We start from the raw sequence: 17,802 nt of genomic DNA on the forward strand, positions 1-17,802 counted from the left end.
GCACCCACCCCATCACTGTAATGTGGCCCCAACTCCTCCTGGGTACAGCCCTGGGCTCACCTTCAGTTCCTCCACTCTGCAACACTGCCCCACCCCCTGGCTCTGATACAACCCAGGAAGGTAATGCCAGTCAGCTGGAAGCCAATTAGAAACAACTATATGAGCCTTTTTATGAGAAAGTTGCTTCCAGGAGGGCAACATAGATGCTAGCCTGCAAGGTCTGTTCTGCACGGTTTTGTATTTATGTGGTTACTGCATAGAATATTGCAGTGATGGGGTGAAATTAGATATTTGTACCAAGTTGATATTAAGTTGTGTTAAAGGAAAAATCCTTGCTGAACACAATGGGGATGTTGTGTGCAAGCCTGAGCCTACAATGATGTTTTTCCCTTTCCATCATTCTGTTTCTGGCCTCTTAGGTTAACATGTTCACATACGATAATGATCTCTAAAACATGGGATTAACTCAAGATTTTGAATACAATTAAATGGGATGATGAGCAAATAATACACTCTTAGATAGTACTGGTGCTTTTTTGTATCCAAATGCTTTTATAATATGCAAAGATATGCAATTAGCATGTTATTAGTAAATGGAACAGTAAAATCCACCAATCAGAAGAAGTAAGTGAGTGCCATATTAAGCAGATCAGTTGTAAGAAATACAGATAAATTCTGTTAGGATCCAGTAGGTACAGGCCTGCTCAGTGTCAAGTAGAGGAGGTTTATGCAATACTGTAGATTCATTGTCATGCACACTAACTTAATCTGATCTGCCTCCCTGCTGTATTGGTGGTTGAAGAAAATACCTTGAAAGCAAATGAGTTTATAGTTCTGTCCACGTTAATTGCTCCTGCAATTCCATTTACAGCATCCTTTGACACCAACATTCACCATGGGGTTATAAACAGTTTGTTAGGAATGTTACCAGCTATAAAAAATATCTAAAAGGTTTAAATATTAATAGCACTTGAATGTTTTTCTCCCAGATGGCAATACAGCTGACTGCAGTTCTCTCCTACAATACAGTGCTGTTTATCCTCTGAATGTCCCCAATATAAAACTGTTTTAATCTTTTGTTGCTGTTGTAAAACTTGATCTACTGTGGGACAACATAATTAAGTGTCAACTTTTGGATGTACGGTACAAGAAGCAGCTAGAATAATCCAGGCTGTACGTCACCAATAATTCAGTTTATGGCTGAGTGATAATGGAATTCCAGATTATTAGCTGAAAGGCACAATATTTTACCACGATCAGCACTGCGTGTACAAGGTGTACTTGTACAGCATTCAGTACATTTTCTATGCATTTTCTTTCTGCTCCTTTTCCCCTTCCATTAGTCTATTAAAAGGTTTATGATACTCATGCTGTATCACTCTATTGTGCAGCCAATTGGAAAGGAACAGCACTTTGATTTGAAATATCTGATGATCTCTTTTGCTTGTTCTTGTAAAAGTTATGAAGAGGTTATGAAATCAAATACAGTGTTCATGTGAGTGGCTCAGCTGAGGGGTTTCACATCAATATAGTGATGAGTGAAGGAGAATGAAGATGAGTGAAGGAGAAAAATATGTAAGACTGCATTAATGACCTTCTTTAGACTGAAGTCTATCCATACATACATGAAGTATGTAGGCATACACATAATATACACAGATCCATCTGTACATATCTATGCATACCCATGTTCATATTTTTCTGTATTTTCTGTAAAGATGTATGCTCATCTAAAAACACAAATAAACCACAAAGTATGCATCATTAACAAGCTAATAACTGCTAGCATCAGTTACTGTTATTTACAGTTTCAGATAAAGTAAGAATCTGTGATAACTCGGGGCACAGGTAGAAGTTATGTTTGTGCGATTGTTCCCTTGAAAGCACTATACAGCCATGCCCTGACAGAAGTGCATAGCTGCAAAGCACTTTTAAGTGCTCAATCTCGGGACAAATTAAGCCTCATTTAATGAGGGTTCAGATGAAGGTGCTTCGAAGTGCCCTTCATTAACTTCTGTTTGTCCCCGCCCAGGAGTGGAGCTAGGCTGCATCAGTCCAGCCCCATACCTGGTGCTATCTTCAGGATAAGGAGGAGGGAAGGGAGGGGAGAGAGCTCCATCTGATGTTTGCCCAGCCTGCATGGGAGAGTTGGGTGGGTCTTAAATCCACGCACCCCACCCTCCCATGCAGGCTGGACAACCTTAGATGGAGCTCCCTCCTCTTCCTCCCCCCTTCCCATTCTGAAGACAGCACTGGAGCTGGGAGGGGACAGGATGGGGCTTGCAGAGAAATAGGCAAACAGGCAGCCTCTCTCTGCTGTATCAGTTCCAAAGTGCAGCTTGATAGCCCTCTGTTCCCCTCCACCCTACCCCAACCAAACATCAAATGTCTGTTGGGTTGGAGTGCGGGACAGGGGGTGCTGTAACTTGTGGCACTTTCTGTGAAGCATCGTGAGTTACAGTGGAGAGCTGCATGCCCATCAGTGCCCTTGGATATTAATGTGATGATTTCTTTAACAGTGGCACTCATAGTAAGTGAGAGGGGGGCACCAAAGCAAGAAAATCCAACCTAAACTTAAGTGAAAGGGACTGTGGATGGATAGTGTAAGCAAAAACTTTGAATCTGTATTTGTTAAGGGCTTTTATTGTTGGTTATGAAGCATGCCAACTACCACATGCTTGCTGCAAATTATATAAAAATAGTATATTGAAAATGTGTTTGGAAGCTCCAGGGGTCATGTGAACCTAATGTGATAAGTGGTCATGAGAAGAAAGAAGAGGCTCTATGTCCAGCTACCAGGACACAGACCTGGTCTTTCAAAGCAGATTTCTCTGACTTCCAACCTAGCAGGGGTTGTTGTAGAGCCTTTTGTCAATGGCTGCTAAATGAAGCAGCCCTTCAATGGCTGCTAAATTAAGTCTACATACCAGAATGTCAAAATAATATCTATTTATATATAGGCAGATGCCAAATACAGACTAATTTATATACATGAGCCATCTCTCAGAAATGGAAAGTTATTGTATAAAGAAAAGTGTCTGATAAATAAAGCTGTTGCCACATTAGAACTCTCATCTAAAAAAGATCACACAACTAATTACCCTGTGTTTTCACCACCATAGCCATACTAGTAATAACGAATAGAACAGTAAAATATATATATATATATATATATAAAAAAAAAATCAGCAAAGGTGAATCTCTGTTCCTGCAGGCTGAATAGTGCTGTGCAAAGTAAAGTAGCAAGATTGCATCCATGAAGCACCCATCTGTAAATAAGCTACACAAAGGACAGAAGGGCTTCCTGATCATTGGAACATAATCCCTTTCTGAAAGACTTAATCTAGTGTTTTTATTTTATTAATACAGTGTGCAACCACTGAAAGATGCAGTAGGGTTCCTTAAACATGTACCATTGTGAATATTTCTATATTGCTGCTATTCTCTCAGAGTGCATATTATTTCTATTTTAGTTCACCGGTTCTCCCAACAAAGGCTCCTTGGCACTGGTCCTCTTGGGGACATCAACTGATAAGACTTTAAATCAACCTTCTTGTTAGTGGAAGCACACAATACTATTATCCAGTGACTTGATATTCCTGCTGAAGTGCACGAGGTCAATTTCTCTTTGCTGAGTTAATACCTCCACAGAATAATTCCCTGGCTGGCATGTCAAGAGAAATCACCTCGCTGCATGGCAGAACCAGCGACAATAAAAACTGAGCAATGATTCTAAGCAGGATAAAATCTGTGACGGCCCCCAACATATTAAAAGACTCGTATTGATTCTGTGCCATGTTCTGTACTGCATGAGATTTGTACTGACGATGGTCCACTGAAACCATGAAGGGGGCGGGAGGGTGGGGGGAGCTTTTAAAAACTGGAGGTCTTGTGCTAGAGTATAACTGGCATATGGCAAAAGATAATCGGACACACTATTCTTAAAATGCTCCTTACACATCTAAGACTATTTTAGTAATACAGTGTACAGTATTTCTCAGCTGTTTCCAATTGACAAGGTCTCACTGAAACAATGGGGAACTTTACCAGTTTGAGAATCTGCATGTCTTAATCAAAATGAGAGATTCTCTCAGGAAATTTTAAGAATCTTAAACTTATAAAAAGAAACACTTGTTCCATAAACTGAACAGAGCTGTTCTTATGGTGTTAGAACTGTAATCAATGAATGCAATAAGGGAATTTTACAACAGCAAAAAATAAAAGCCTAAGAAAGACCTCCCATTTAATCCTTTTAAAATACTGCTCACTTAGGCTTAGGTAAATTTAAAGTTGAAACAGGTGTAATTTAAGAAAAATGTGAACACCATAGCCAGGAAAAAAAGCATTTTCTCGCTTCCTTCTTCCTACAGTGCAGGAAACAAACTAAGTATTGATGTGGTCTTCCGACTAAAGGTCCCATTAAGCAACACACTGCTTGACTTAAGCATTACTTAAGACCATTTATACTGGCAAAGCACTTATCCATTTGCTGCCATTTAAATCTTACTGGAATAAATGCATTTGAACAGAATTATATTGAATCTGATTTCTGAAACTGACAATATACTAATTATTATCAGATTAGCCAACAAAAAAGACTGAATTATAATAACAAGTAATAAACACAATAAATCAGTGTCTGGAGATTGGAAGTTTAACAGAGGTGCTTACCCATGTACATAGGAAAAGACCTATATGGAGAAACAGGAGGTAGACTGAGTCCAGTGATAAACAGTATAGAACTAAGAGTTGCCAGAATCAGGAACAGGCTTCCAAGGGAGGTGGAGTTCTCCCCCAACTTGGGGGTCTTTAAGAGGAGGCTAGACATGCACCTGGCTGGGGTCATCTGACCCCAGCGCTCTTTCCTGCCCAGAGCAGGGGGTCGGACTTGATGATCTGCTAAGATTCATTCGAACCCAAACATCTATGAATCTATGAAATTGTTTTTGTCCAAACTTCAGTTTTACTGCATTCCTATCATTTAACAAATGACAAATTTGTAATTCTGCATCAAAGTCTTTGATTGCATAAGTCATTATTTGAATTTTCAGATATTTTGCAAACATTATATAAGGGTTTAATTCATCTGTCTGTCTGTCTGTCCGTAACACTCTTGGGGAGCATGGCTCCCAGTGGGGCATGGCTCCAGTCAGTGCTGTGTCAAGAATTCCCATCAAGAATGATGGGTGGGGTGTGGCTCCAGCAGAGTAGGCCAGGTGGACACAAAGTGCGCAGGGTGGCATGGGGCTGGATGTGGAGTGGGGCAGTGGCACGGGGCCAGATGCAGAGTGGCGGGGAGGTGCGGGCTGGACTTGGAGTGACAGAAGCGTGGGGTAGTGGGTGGCAGTGGCAGCCACATGCAAGCTTCCCCCTGCACCCACTCAGTCCTGGAAGGCAGTGGCAGTGTGGGGTGGTGGGTGGCAGCGCTCCATCCCCGTGCCTATCCCCATCCCATCATTCTTGATGGACAGATCGCTAGTGTTTAATAAAATATATATTTTAATTTCTTTGTTATGCTAATCTTATTATCAATAGACTAAAAAGGCATTGTTAAAATATGCTACAAGTCAGCCAGTGAATTAGGGAAATTTATATCTGTATTACCTCGGGGAAGAAAACAGCACAGCTAATACAACTGACCACTTTAGCCAAGAATTGACAGTATTTTTAAGAAAATGATTGAATTAAGTACCTCCCAGTTAAATTATATATTGCTTAAATGAAAACTACTATACTATTACACAGTGAGCAAGCTGGAATTTCAAGATAAAACATTTTAAGTCTATTGAAGGAAACACTATTTTTAGACAAGATAAACTATTAGCAAAGGCTGGATATTAAGTACATAGTAGAGAGACCAGAGATTGATCACAAAACATATCTAAGGATGAAGCTACTATAAATATTTAATCTACTGAAGACATTGATGGATGAGCCCTTTAAATCGGAAAAAAAATTATTTTCCTTCTATTTTCCTTTATTTTATGAGGGATGTTTTTTAATTGTAAATTTTATCACTTAAAACATGTCAGATTGAAAGCTATGAAAACAATGGTCTTTGTTTGACCATACAGTGCACACCTTGATAGGTAGGAAAGAAAATTGCTTCATATTGTTGATTCCATTGTTCTGACTATGACAACTTATAGCAGATCAGTCTTATTTTGGATTTCCTACCAATTCAACCCCATTTTTGCTAGGTGTAGTATTGGATTTGTATGTGCATGCATGTATACAGTCTGATACGTGCTTACCAGTTTGTGATCTGTTCATGCTCTGGTATTTGATATTAATATTAATACCAGAAAGTGGGTGAAACTTTCAAAGGTCTGAGCATCAGCTATGCGGTTTTTAATGAATCCTAACTAATACTTATGGCTAGGGACCACTGTAATTTGGGCTTCAGGAGATTTCAGGGGAAAGCCTAAAATTTAGTGTTTCCCCCAAAGCCATGCAAAACTGCAATTTGGCCAAACATGAGCTGAAACCTGTGATTGCAGGGGAGAGGGAGGGCAGGGAAAAGTTTTTAAAAACTTACCTGAAGTGCAAAGAAGAAAATCAGCAGAGCCCCGGAAACATTGTGGAAGCCCTACATGTTTCCAGGGGCAGCCTAGTACAGGCTTAGCACTGGCAGGCAGAATTGAACAATCACAATGTTGAATTTCCCACTGTGGCAGGGAGTTTAAAAGCCCTGCCCAGAGTAGAGCAAGTAAGTACCTGTCCCATGGGCTGTGGACATAGGTATGCTGGGTGCTGACCCCTACAGCTGGGAGTGAGCTGCCAGGTGCTTCCCCCACAACCCGGCACAGTTCTCCCACACCCCACTTTGCTGCTGTGTGGGAGTGGAGGGGAATTCCCCCCTCCCATTCTCTGTGCAGCAGGACAAAGCAGGGCTTGGGAGACCTGTGCTAGGTGGAGGGAAACCCTATGGTAGGCTCCCTCAGCCAGAGTTGTAGGAGAGCCAGCCCTCTAAAACACCTGACATTGGTTCCACTGAGCCTGCAGAAAGCCCACTTCCCTCCCCTTTATTACCATGGTCCCTACTCATGGCCCTTGAAAATATTTCCCATAACGTTTTTGTTCCTTTGAAAAGAACCAGACAAGCCTTTGAGGAAAAGAAACACCACTGACATCACGTGGATCCAAACCAGAACCTCATTCACAGAAGCTTTCTACACATTGTAGTCACTGGGGGTGGCAACAGACATCGCCTTCGTGCTGCCATAAAAAATTTAGGGAGGGCCAAAATGAATGCAAACAGATCCCTGTACTTTCTGTCACACCATAAATGCTCAAATTCACGGCCACAACAAAAGGTAGTAACAATTGGTCCACTTTCCTGCAGTCCATGTGTTTGCTTAAGGTGGAAGAGTTCAGCAACATGAAGCTACCTGGGCTCTCCAGCCTCCTTGAGGAAGGGGCTCCTCACTGCTTGAGGGAAGCACACATCAGGAATTCCCAGGCAGGATCAGGCCCCTCAAGCCTTGGTGGCAACTGCTTCACTTTCCCTGCTTGCCTAAATGCGTCCCTGGAGGGACATGTCTGGGTAGGCAGGGAAAGTTGGGGCTCTGGGGTGCATGTCTGCAGGTGGCAGTTCCCTGCTGCACCCTGTGCAGCACATGCACTGACCTGAAGGCATTTCTAGCAGCAGGGAAGAGCACAGGTTGCAAATGCAAATGGGGGACCTCCTATGGGAGATCTCCCCCCCTTTTCCCATTCCATGCTTGCAGGTGCACCCAGGGAAATCTCCTGCAAAAGGATTTCCCCTTGCATGTCTGCAAATGCAGAAGAGGGAGTGTGAGTCCCCCCCCTTGTGATTGCAGACACATACAAGGGAAATCCTCTGCCAAGGGATTTTTCCCATGTGCACCTGCAAAAGCAGAGTGGAGACCCCTGATCAAGTCACTCCTTTCTGCACATGCAGATGCACGTGGAGAAATCCCTTGCAGAGGGATATTTCTACACCTGCCTGCAAATGTGACAGGTGCTGGGGGGGGTGGGAAGGAGGGGAAGGACCTGTTTCAGACCCTCGACTCCACACTTTCAGGGATGCATGGGGAACAGTCTTGCAGGAGATTTTCCCACTTAGCAACACAGGGATTTCCCCCTCTGATTGCAGATGCACACTAAGTTGGGGTGTGGCAACCAGAAATGTCTCCAAACATTCCTGGAGTGTGATCAGATGTACTGTGACATGTCTAATTGTGCTTCAGTGAAGACATCTGTTATTAGTCTGTCTGGTCCGGGAACTTATTTAGGAACTGTGTCAATGCTAAGGTGGGAAGTAACACTTGCATTGCTTCTAACTGAAGAGCTGTGAGCAAATACACAGTAACTGTCACTGTGATTAAAGTATTTAACTTCTTAACTTCAGAACTGGAGGAATTAGGAAACCAGCTACCCTGGTGCAAACAACAAATTATATTTTCATGTCAAACTACATGTTTCAGACACAGCTGGACCTATAGTCATAAACAGTTCTTGTACCATACTTCAATGACTACTATGCATAGATACAGAGAACTACAGAGGTATTGCAAACTCAGTTCAGGTGCTAGCTTTAGGTGCTACTGTTTGGACAATCCAGGGGTTAAAAGCTCCAGGAGCCACCTACAATTAACATGTTAAAAGGCCCCCAGTAACATTTCATTCTGAATATCCTAAGTCCAAAGGAGGATAAGACCAAAGTGACTAATCAGGCTCATGCTAAATGTAAAGTGCTATGCTATAAAGATCACGGTGATTATTCTAGTCCATCACTGTTGGGTGTACAAGCCACTAGTGATGCATGTTACTTTTGGTTGTAAATTCTTCATCTGGAAACACAATCTTTTATTTATGCACATTATCAGTAAAAGTTAGAATTCACAGTCATAACAGAGAGAATATACTGTAATAGATTCATCAAATCCTTTTCATTACATAAGAATGTGACCAATAATTACAGTGCTTTAATGGGAAATACAGTTAATGTTTCATAATCCACAATGCCAAGATTATTCTGCTTTCTTTTTCTTTCCAGATACCACATCTAGGTAATATGACTTTATTTTGAAAGCCAAGCTTTCATGTTTTGGGTTGCAGAAATATTCTTTCACACGTACAACCTATAAAAGAATGTCAGTGCACAGTGAAAAGTCATATAGCTATAAGCAGGGATCCGAGTTTTCCATTCGCCACAGAAAAATGCAGTAAAACTCGGATTTTCTCATTTTAAAGAGAAAACCCCAGATTTTCTCCTTTAAAGGAGAAAAACATGGGAAACAGTGGGTTTCCCCTTGCAGGCTGGCAGAGTTCCATTCTGCAGAGGCTGAGGGGAGTGGGAAGAGAGTGGTTAGGCAAGGGGGTACCTATGTATTTGTGCACATACACATGCACATGGCCACCAGGCAGCCTGGAGAGCAGCTCCCTTTCAAAGACTTTCAAAGGCGTGAGAATCAGCTATGCGATTTTCAATGAATCCTAACTAATACGTATGGCTAGGGACCACTGTAATTTGGGCTTCAGGAGATTTCAGGGGAAAGCCTAAAATTTAGTGTTTCCCCCAAAGCCAGGGGGTAAGTCTGGTGGGGGCAGGGATTGAGGCCGCCATAGTGAAGGACGGAGGGAGTGGGTCAGGGCTAGTGCTGGGGCTACTGCCCAGCTGGAATGGTGCATGGGGCTGGGGCCCAAAGCCAGAATGCACAGCCGCAGGGCCTGGATGTGGCATGGGACAGAACCGCAGGCAGCTCATCTGGGTGGCATGGTAGGATTGGCTCCCTGTAATAGCGTGCACTCCGGGGGGTGGGGGAGAGGTATAGGGGGCATGTGCAGGGGCAGGCTGCCTGCTGCAGGGTCAGACTCCTCACCCTGCTGTCCTCCCCCCAGGTCCTCCACAGCCCAGCAGGTGGGACCCAGAACACCAGGGCATACTGGAACGGGGAAGCTTATTGCCTCCACTGCAAGTCCCATGGAGCCATGGCAAAGTGGCCCTGCCTGCCCAGCAGCAGCAAAGGGTGGTGGTGCAGGGTTGTATCCCATCAACAGGGCCCAGGGGGCTGTGGGTCAGGAGTGAGGGGTAATGGCATGGGCAGGGCACCAGCATATCAGGGCTGCTCAACACCACAAAGCAGTGGGGGAAGAGCAGGGGGACAGCTGCAGCTGAACCCACATCCTGGTAAGTGAAGGGATCAGAGGGAACTTGTGATTTTCCATGATAAAAAACCCAAAATCAAACACCAAATTTTATAGGTATTTATAATTTATTTTATTATAGTGATTGAGGCACTGGCAGGCTTCCAAATTGCTTTAAGATTGTAAATATATCAATAAAAAATTGTGTTCAACCAATATCTATATCTATATATATATATATATATATATATAGTGGTGTTTTGTTTTCATCATGGAAAAACACAGATTTGGGGGGTTTTAATCAGAGATCTTGCAATTTTTATCATAAAACTTGTCATTTTTAAACAGAGAAAACCAGGATCTCTGGCTATAAGCACTCATTTATTATTGGAATAAAATCAAGTGAGACCCATCCAACAGCATTACCATGTTAATGAGCCTTACATAATGCCATATTTGAAACCAATCCATACAGTTACCAAGCCTTTAGCGTCCTTTCATAAAGTCTGTACTTTGTATTCAGTCAAGTATTTGTCCATGAGAAAGAACAATGCATTCACTATGTTCAATTTTCTCAGGGCAAACAATGCAATAGGGAAATCTTCAGACAATATATTGTGTCAAAAGAGGAGGTATAGAGAGTCTGTGACGTGCTGAAAGCTTAACTTAAGTCCTTTAAGTAATAAATAACACTACACTGTTCTCGTGGTGCTACCAAAGATTGATGCACTTGGTTTTGCACTAACAAATATCTAATGGAGTACTAAAGTGGGCCTTTTGTGTTATTTCTGATTATGCTGAATCACCTAAAGAATAAAGAAGGAAAACCAGAGATTAGTTAGGTCACATGGTCATAGGATAGAAGACAGGAGAAAATAAGGACAAAATAAGGGGGAAACCAAGAAGTAATGTGAGAAGAGTCCGAAAGAATACTGAGCTGTTCTGTACATCTTATAATAGTAACTTCACCTGAATTATGCTATTCTAAAGTGAACTAGTCTAAATAAGCAAAAACGGGCAAATTGCATTATGGGTACAAGAGCCCCACATGACAAAAGTGAAGGCTGCTCTTTGTTTAGAAGAAAATACTCAAGGCAAATTTTGAAAGCTTGGCCTACGAAGGCCCACATGATTGCTCAATGACATGAATAGAATGCATCATGCAAGATTTTACAGGTGCATCTACTGAGCTATAAAAACATCACTCTCTATGAATTACACTCAAAGAGTTGAAAGAATGCAAGACATCACAACAGAGGATGCTGCTTAATACAAACCATGTAAACGTGTGTATTTTATCAATGTATGATATAAAAAAGGAAGTCAACACAATGAAAATCTTCTCATTCTGACTGACACTGTATAATAAACTCACAGTGATGTATACGCAATTTCAACAGTAATACAAGGTGACAGTCCCACTCCAGAATCAAGAGGAAGGAGAGGAGGAAAAACAGGGCAGGAAGAACTTGTATACAACCCAGTATCAGCATTTGAAAGGAGTCAGTGACAAAGAAAATAGCAGATTCCTGTTCTCCAACTGGTTTACATTCTGTGGGGTCCTGACACTGTTGTGCACTGCCAGAGATGCAGGTAAGGAAAGGAGGTGACATGTGCGATTCAAGCTGTCACATATATCAAACCAGTTAGAAAGGCACTCACCCCTTCCAGGAATGAACAATAACAACGATGACGATGACAATAATAGTAATAAGGCATCAGGCTGCATATTGGAAACCTATTCTGGCTCATCCTGTTACTGCTTTAATTTTTCTGTCTGACTGTGTATATTATCTCCTATGAGTCTCTAGCTGCAGTCAAACTATTTGCTTAGCGGAAGAGTAAATTAATTTTGACTTCATTAGGAAATTCATGCTGTAATCGGGCAGTCCTCATCCATCTGCGCAAGACCTCAGTTGATCATCATTTGAGGCTGGGAAGGAGTTTTCAAGCATAGTAAAGATCCCTATACCACAAAAGGTGGTTTTCTGCTTTTCCATGATGCTGAAAGCAATATTATTTCCACAAACAGTTGTTCAGATTGCTTAAAGCAATGAAACTTTCTAGTCTGCTACTCTGGGGTAGTTTAGAGAAGCCCACATGAATTTTGTGTTCCTTAGCTAAGGGACCCAGCCGTCAGGAAGCTGCCTGTCCTGACAGTATTTAGTAGAGTGGTTGGTCCCTTTTTCTTATTCCATGATCAGGATGTATATATTGCTTAGAGTATCTGAAAGAGATTCAATGGAAAGCAATAGCTAATTTCCTTCTAGATTTCTCACAAACTGCATTTTGGCACTTGGCTCTTATTATGGGAACAGAGGTTCTAAGAAATTTGGAGTTGTCTCTCCTCCCACTCTACTTTTGCACAAGCTTCTGGGTGTCTGCTTTTTGAGTTAGGGGTCAGGCTCACTTCTACCATTGCAAGGTTCATGTTCCTCACAGAGGACCATGAACAATTAACTGCCTTTTTAAAAAATTGGCTAATCTTTTTGGTCTAATAAAAGATATCATCTCTACTATGATCCCTAATTGCTTTTTCCTCTAGACCAATACAGCTACAAAACAGATACCTGACACATGGAAGATATCAAATTTTAGACAATTTTTAAAATTAAATCTTCATATTTTCCCAAGAAGGAAGTAACTCTGACCATCTGAAACCTGAGATCCTGCTTCTGCCTTTGCTTCAAGGTAATTTGCATCATCACAGATCCTCACAGGAGGTGAGAGACTCCATACCAGCTACGAACTGCATGTCCAGAGGAGTTTTCTATCTATTGACTTCTCTGTGAAATCCTATTAAACATGAACTTTCATTTCTACCCAGGAGAACTTTAACAATCTTTTTTCCAATGTCTGATGAAAGGTGTTTGTGCCTAAAAGCTTGGAATTAAAGAAATTTTTTGCAAAAATCGTGTTGGTCTAATAAAAGTTATCATCTCTACTGCAATCCCCAGTTGCTTTTTCCTCTAGACCAATACTGCTACAACCTGGATGTGTGTCAAAGTGTACACACGTATGTGGAGCAATCAACTTAAATGCAGTGCAAGATAAAACACCTCTGAGATTTATTATTTTAAGTCATATTACTTAAATTGACTTAGCTTATAAGATGGCTACCACCATGTCAAGGAGCTGAATGTGTGTACACTCCATTGTAGCATAAGTCAACTTAGTTGTCTTATTTTAAGCTGATTTAGTACTTGTGTACGCATATAGTCCCCATCTTTAAATAAAGGAAAAAGGAGGATCTGGGGAACTACAGACCAGTCAGGCTTACCCCAGTCCCTGGAAAAATCATGGAACGTGTCCTCAAGAAATCCATTTCTAAGCACTTGGAGAAGAAGGTGATTAGGAACAGGAGACTGGCAGCTTTGGAAGGGAAGTTGGCAGGCTAGCAGCTCTACGGGGCGGTTGGTGGGATTGGAGGAGCTCTCTCTCCCCACAACCAGGAGTTATTTTTATTCCCTCAACCCTCTCCCAGATGAACAACCTCTCCCCAGTGAACCAACCCCCTCCAATCCCATTTGCACCAGGAATAGCTTGTGAAATCAGGGAGCTGGAAGGCTCAAGGGGTGGGGATGCGGGGCTGGCTTATCTGTGTGGGGGGGGTCTGTTGGGATAGGGAGAGGTGTCAGGGGGCTAAAAATAGTCACATGCTGGGGGGGGTAGGAAAAGCACAGCCCCAGGGCTGGGGTCAGCAACTGGGCTTTCCCAGTCCCGAGACTTCACTGGAAATGTGTACAGTTCAGTTAGATAGGTCTAACCATACCCAGTCTAACTTAAGGGACCTCTAAGGTACATTTAAACTATCTCAGGTTAGCCCCTTTTTGACTCAGCTAAGTTTCCCGGAAATACTGTACAGTTCCCACTTAGATGGACCTAACTAGGGATCTAACTGTAAGGTTCACAGGTAGACAAACTAAGTTTGATTTGGGGTTTTTTTTTTAATGTGATCTAACCTCCCTGAATGTTTGTATGTATCTTTATGATTTTGGTTTAAACAAAGGAACTGAGGAATGCATACGTAAGGAAAAGGGAGTAGGCAACACTACTGAGTATCTCTTGCCAGGCAGAGAAGCCATGTTTGGGATTGGAAACCAAGGTATTGTCTGCCTGCATTGGGAAAATAAGCTTCACAATAACAAAGGCATCTCAAAGAAAAGGGCCATTTGCTAGGAGAATTTCCAAAGGAAAGTAATGTCTAGAGGATCCTGAGACTCATCAAAAATTTAAACAATGCTGGGAGCAGGGCTGGCTTGGAGGTATTTAGGAGCTATCTATGAGATACAGGTGAAGTTTGGATTATCCCAGGCTTTAGGGAAGTTTAAGTCTCCAATGGTCAAGACTGACAGGATCAGCAAGAAGGTTGATCTCAGGAAATACTAGCAAAACTCTCAGAGGTCGTAGGCAGATGAAAGGGCAAAACACGTCTTTTTTCTCTGTTTTCAAATTATGAGGGGGTTTTTTTGGTCTAATTCTTTTCTTATATAATAAATCCTTTTCTTGTTTTGTTTCCTTAATAACTGACTGTAGTAAAGTGTTATCTCAGGGTGAATAATATTCCACGCTAGCACATTCTGCAAAAAGGTGAAACTAACATTTTGTTACAACAGAAGAGGAAGCAACATGGAGATGGTAGAGATTTCCCTGCTGCAGCTGTGGGGTCCGATGTATATGGGCAGTGGAGCTGAAGCTTATAAGGAGTTATCCCAGGGCAAACCTTGGTTTGTTCCTTCAGACAAGCAGTGGGGAGAAATGTGCAGCTCTGGGGGTACACTGTAGATGGGCTTGTGACACAGTCCTAGACACTTTAAATATAGTAAAGAGAGTGTTCCAGCCTTAATTTACACTTTGAAAGATTTGAATACATTTTTTGTGTGCATGCAGATGTGTGTACACAAGCACAGCTCCCTATCATATATCATATATAAAGCACATTCTCTGTCCTCCCCACACACTCAAAAGCACACAAGCACACCCATACCCACACTAGACACTTTTCTTGTCAGTTAGGCCAGTTTGCTTTTAAAAAGAAAAGTTAGTTTTCACTAAGTAGAACCTGAGTGGACTCTCTTGAGTTTTTAGGGTGATTTACTGCTGATCTCCTGGAGGAACAGAAACTAATGAGAAAAACAAAGTCCCTCTAATCTGTTTTTGCTTGCAAATTCTTTTCTATAATCCCTGCTTTTGTTCTCTCATTGTAGACTCCTCATTGAATTTACATTTCACAGTCTTCCCAAACATTCCTTTCAAGCTGGTACTGACATACTACAATGCCATCATACCTGAACCTGCTACTTATAAACAAACAAAAGTGTTGTCAGTGTTTCTGTAGCTTTGAAAACCCTAAGTCATTAATATTGAGCATGCTCAACTGCTTAACAATATACTCACTCAATACACAGAATGAAAGAACATGTGGGCATTCATTCTTTGAAGCAGAATCTCATTTTCATAAGGCAAATGACATAGTTAACCTGAACAATAGGTTTTGCAGAGTAAATTATATGCAATTGTTAATTGTAGATATGCAATTGCAAAAAAGCAACTGGGAGTAATTAAAGAGAGGTAACAGACAAGTAGTAAGATTAGCTAGTGACAAAATTATTTACCACAGACTAATAAGGATTATCATAGGTTTGCATACTTGGAGCAAGTGGGCAGCAAAATTAAAATGTAACCTGGAGGTGGTAATGAAATCCATTAGGGTAAAAATAATCTCAAGTTTAAAGTTTAGATTCAAAACTATTCAGAAAAAAAATGATCAATTCAAATATATTCTTAGGAAAAAGTCCTTAAAGATGGTATTAAAAAAAATCAGTGCAGATAAGAAAATAAAGGTACTAGGATCTCCTAACAGTAAAGACTATGTGTGAATATTAAAATAACAGTTTGCCTTCATTTGAGTAAAGTGCAGTTGGTTGTTTTGGTCACCTTGTATCACAAATTAAATAGCTGAGATTCAAGTAGTTCAATGAAGAATTACAAAAAAGAAACAGTTAAAGATTTTTGTATTTTGTATATGATTGCAATCTAACTAAACAAACTGGGTGTTAATCAAACTAAGAAGAAATATGAGCAAAAGGAACTCCACTGAGATGTATATGAATCAGGTTATGCTAACAAACCTGAAACCTTGGATGGGTATGGATTTATAAGATCAGCAAGACTAGCGAGCTGAAAACGTGGATAAATATGTGACCATTTGAGTTATGAAACCTAAAAACACTGTTGTAAGACTTTTCAAACCTCATGAATCAAAGCAGCAGACAATACTTGCTGAGAAGAGGTTTCCCTCTATATACATGACTACATAACAGTCTAAGTGCATTATAAAAGGTTTTCACTTTCCTCTCATGCTGGCAGCTGCCATAGGCAAGCTCCGATACCAGATAGACATATGATCTGATGAAGCATAGCAGTGCTTATGAACAAGTTAGTTCACTTTTCATGACCTACTCAGTAACAAAATTTGATGGTGGGCCAGAACCACAAAAGAACTTAGGAACCTAAAACAGGCAGAATTTTTTAGTCCAAAACTGTAATCCAAAATCCCTGTTCTGGAGTAGGCTCACCCTGACGGATACTTACCCTAAAAGTGTCTCCTAGGTGCTTGTAGCTCTTTCATCTGTGCATACCTTAAACTATGCCCATTTTAGAGTTTACTAGCCTCATTTGGATGTAAAAATTAGCGAAAATGGCACTTAGGTCCCCTGAGGTAGGTAGGCAAGTTCAGTGCAAGTTAACACACACCACAACATTGACTTCAGCCCAAATCACAGCACATGTTGGAAGCAAAAGTGCCTATGTTTCACACACTACTAAGCTAATGGTTAGACTGGGAAAAGGAAAGACTGGGAACAACTTAATTTCTGCGCATTCCTCAGCTGAAGGAGATGCCAGCTACATCTCCCTCTTCCAGCTGAGAACCCTAACCATGAGGCTAGAAGTTAAGAATAAGAAAGAAGAAACATAATCTAGTGGGTTGGAAGTCCAGTTCCCACTTTCAAGCCAGTTTCTATTCCTTATTTTAATCAATGATCTTTTCACTGTAAAGTGCAAACACTGTCTGGAGAGCAGAAACTGCAACTTTAACTCTTACCTCCCAACTGAGTGCTCTAATCTTTTGGTTAAAGGGGGTGGGGGGGAAGGTCATACACTATTGTGCTTTCCTCTTTTTCTGGCCTCATAACTCTTGCATGCCTTTCAGCACCATTGCCCCACTTCAACAGGAAGGGTAAGAGTTATCCCCACCAAGCCTCGCCTTTACACTGGTGATCAGGAACTCTTTTAGGAAATGTTGCCTTGAATCCCCTCAGGCTGAAGGAGACCTAGAATCCAGATTTCCCACTTACTTCCAAATAGCAAATGCTATTACCAATATGTTATTTTATATAAAAGAAAGGTACTCCCCTATTTAACGCTAGCCATGTTTTAAAAAGCTGAGTCCCACTCATTTCTTTCAATTAATAGTTGTAAGTGCCTATCCACAGGACTGAGTTCCAGGTTTTAGATATGAAGTGGACAGAAGTGCCTCATTTGCATTAGACCTGACTCAGAAGGACAGAAGTTCAGACATTGCCCTGGGCTAGCTCTCAGTGTAGGCACTTAACCTTGAGTTTTTGAGTCCATTCTTGCAGCCAGGCACCTAAAATGTAGGTTGCCATACCTAAAGCTTTTTCTTTT

At 41.3% G+C, this 17,802-nt stretch overlaps 1 protein-coding gene across 1 annotated transcript in view; it reads right to left on the minus strand.

Annotated features, from left to right (window-relative positions):
* Window positions 1-17,802, minus strand: part of MACROD2 (mono-ADP ribosylhydrolase 2) — a 1,497,602-nt gene that overhangs the window by 657,175 nt on the left and 822,625 nt on the right. The gene's annotated exons all lie outside the window — the stretch shown is intronic.

This window comes from Crocodylus siamensis, chromosome 1, assembly GCF_052110815.1.
Source record: "Crocodylus siamensis isolate JL-2025a chromosome 1, ASM5211081v1, whole genome shotgun sequence".
Classification (NCBI taxonomy): Eukaryota; Metazoa; Chordata; order Crocodylia; family Crocodylidae; genus Crocodylus; species Crocodylus siamensis.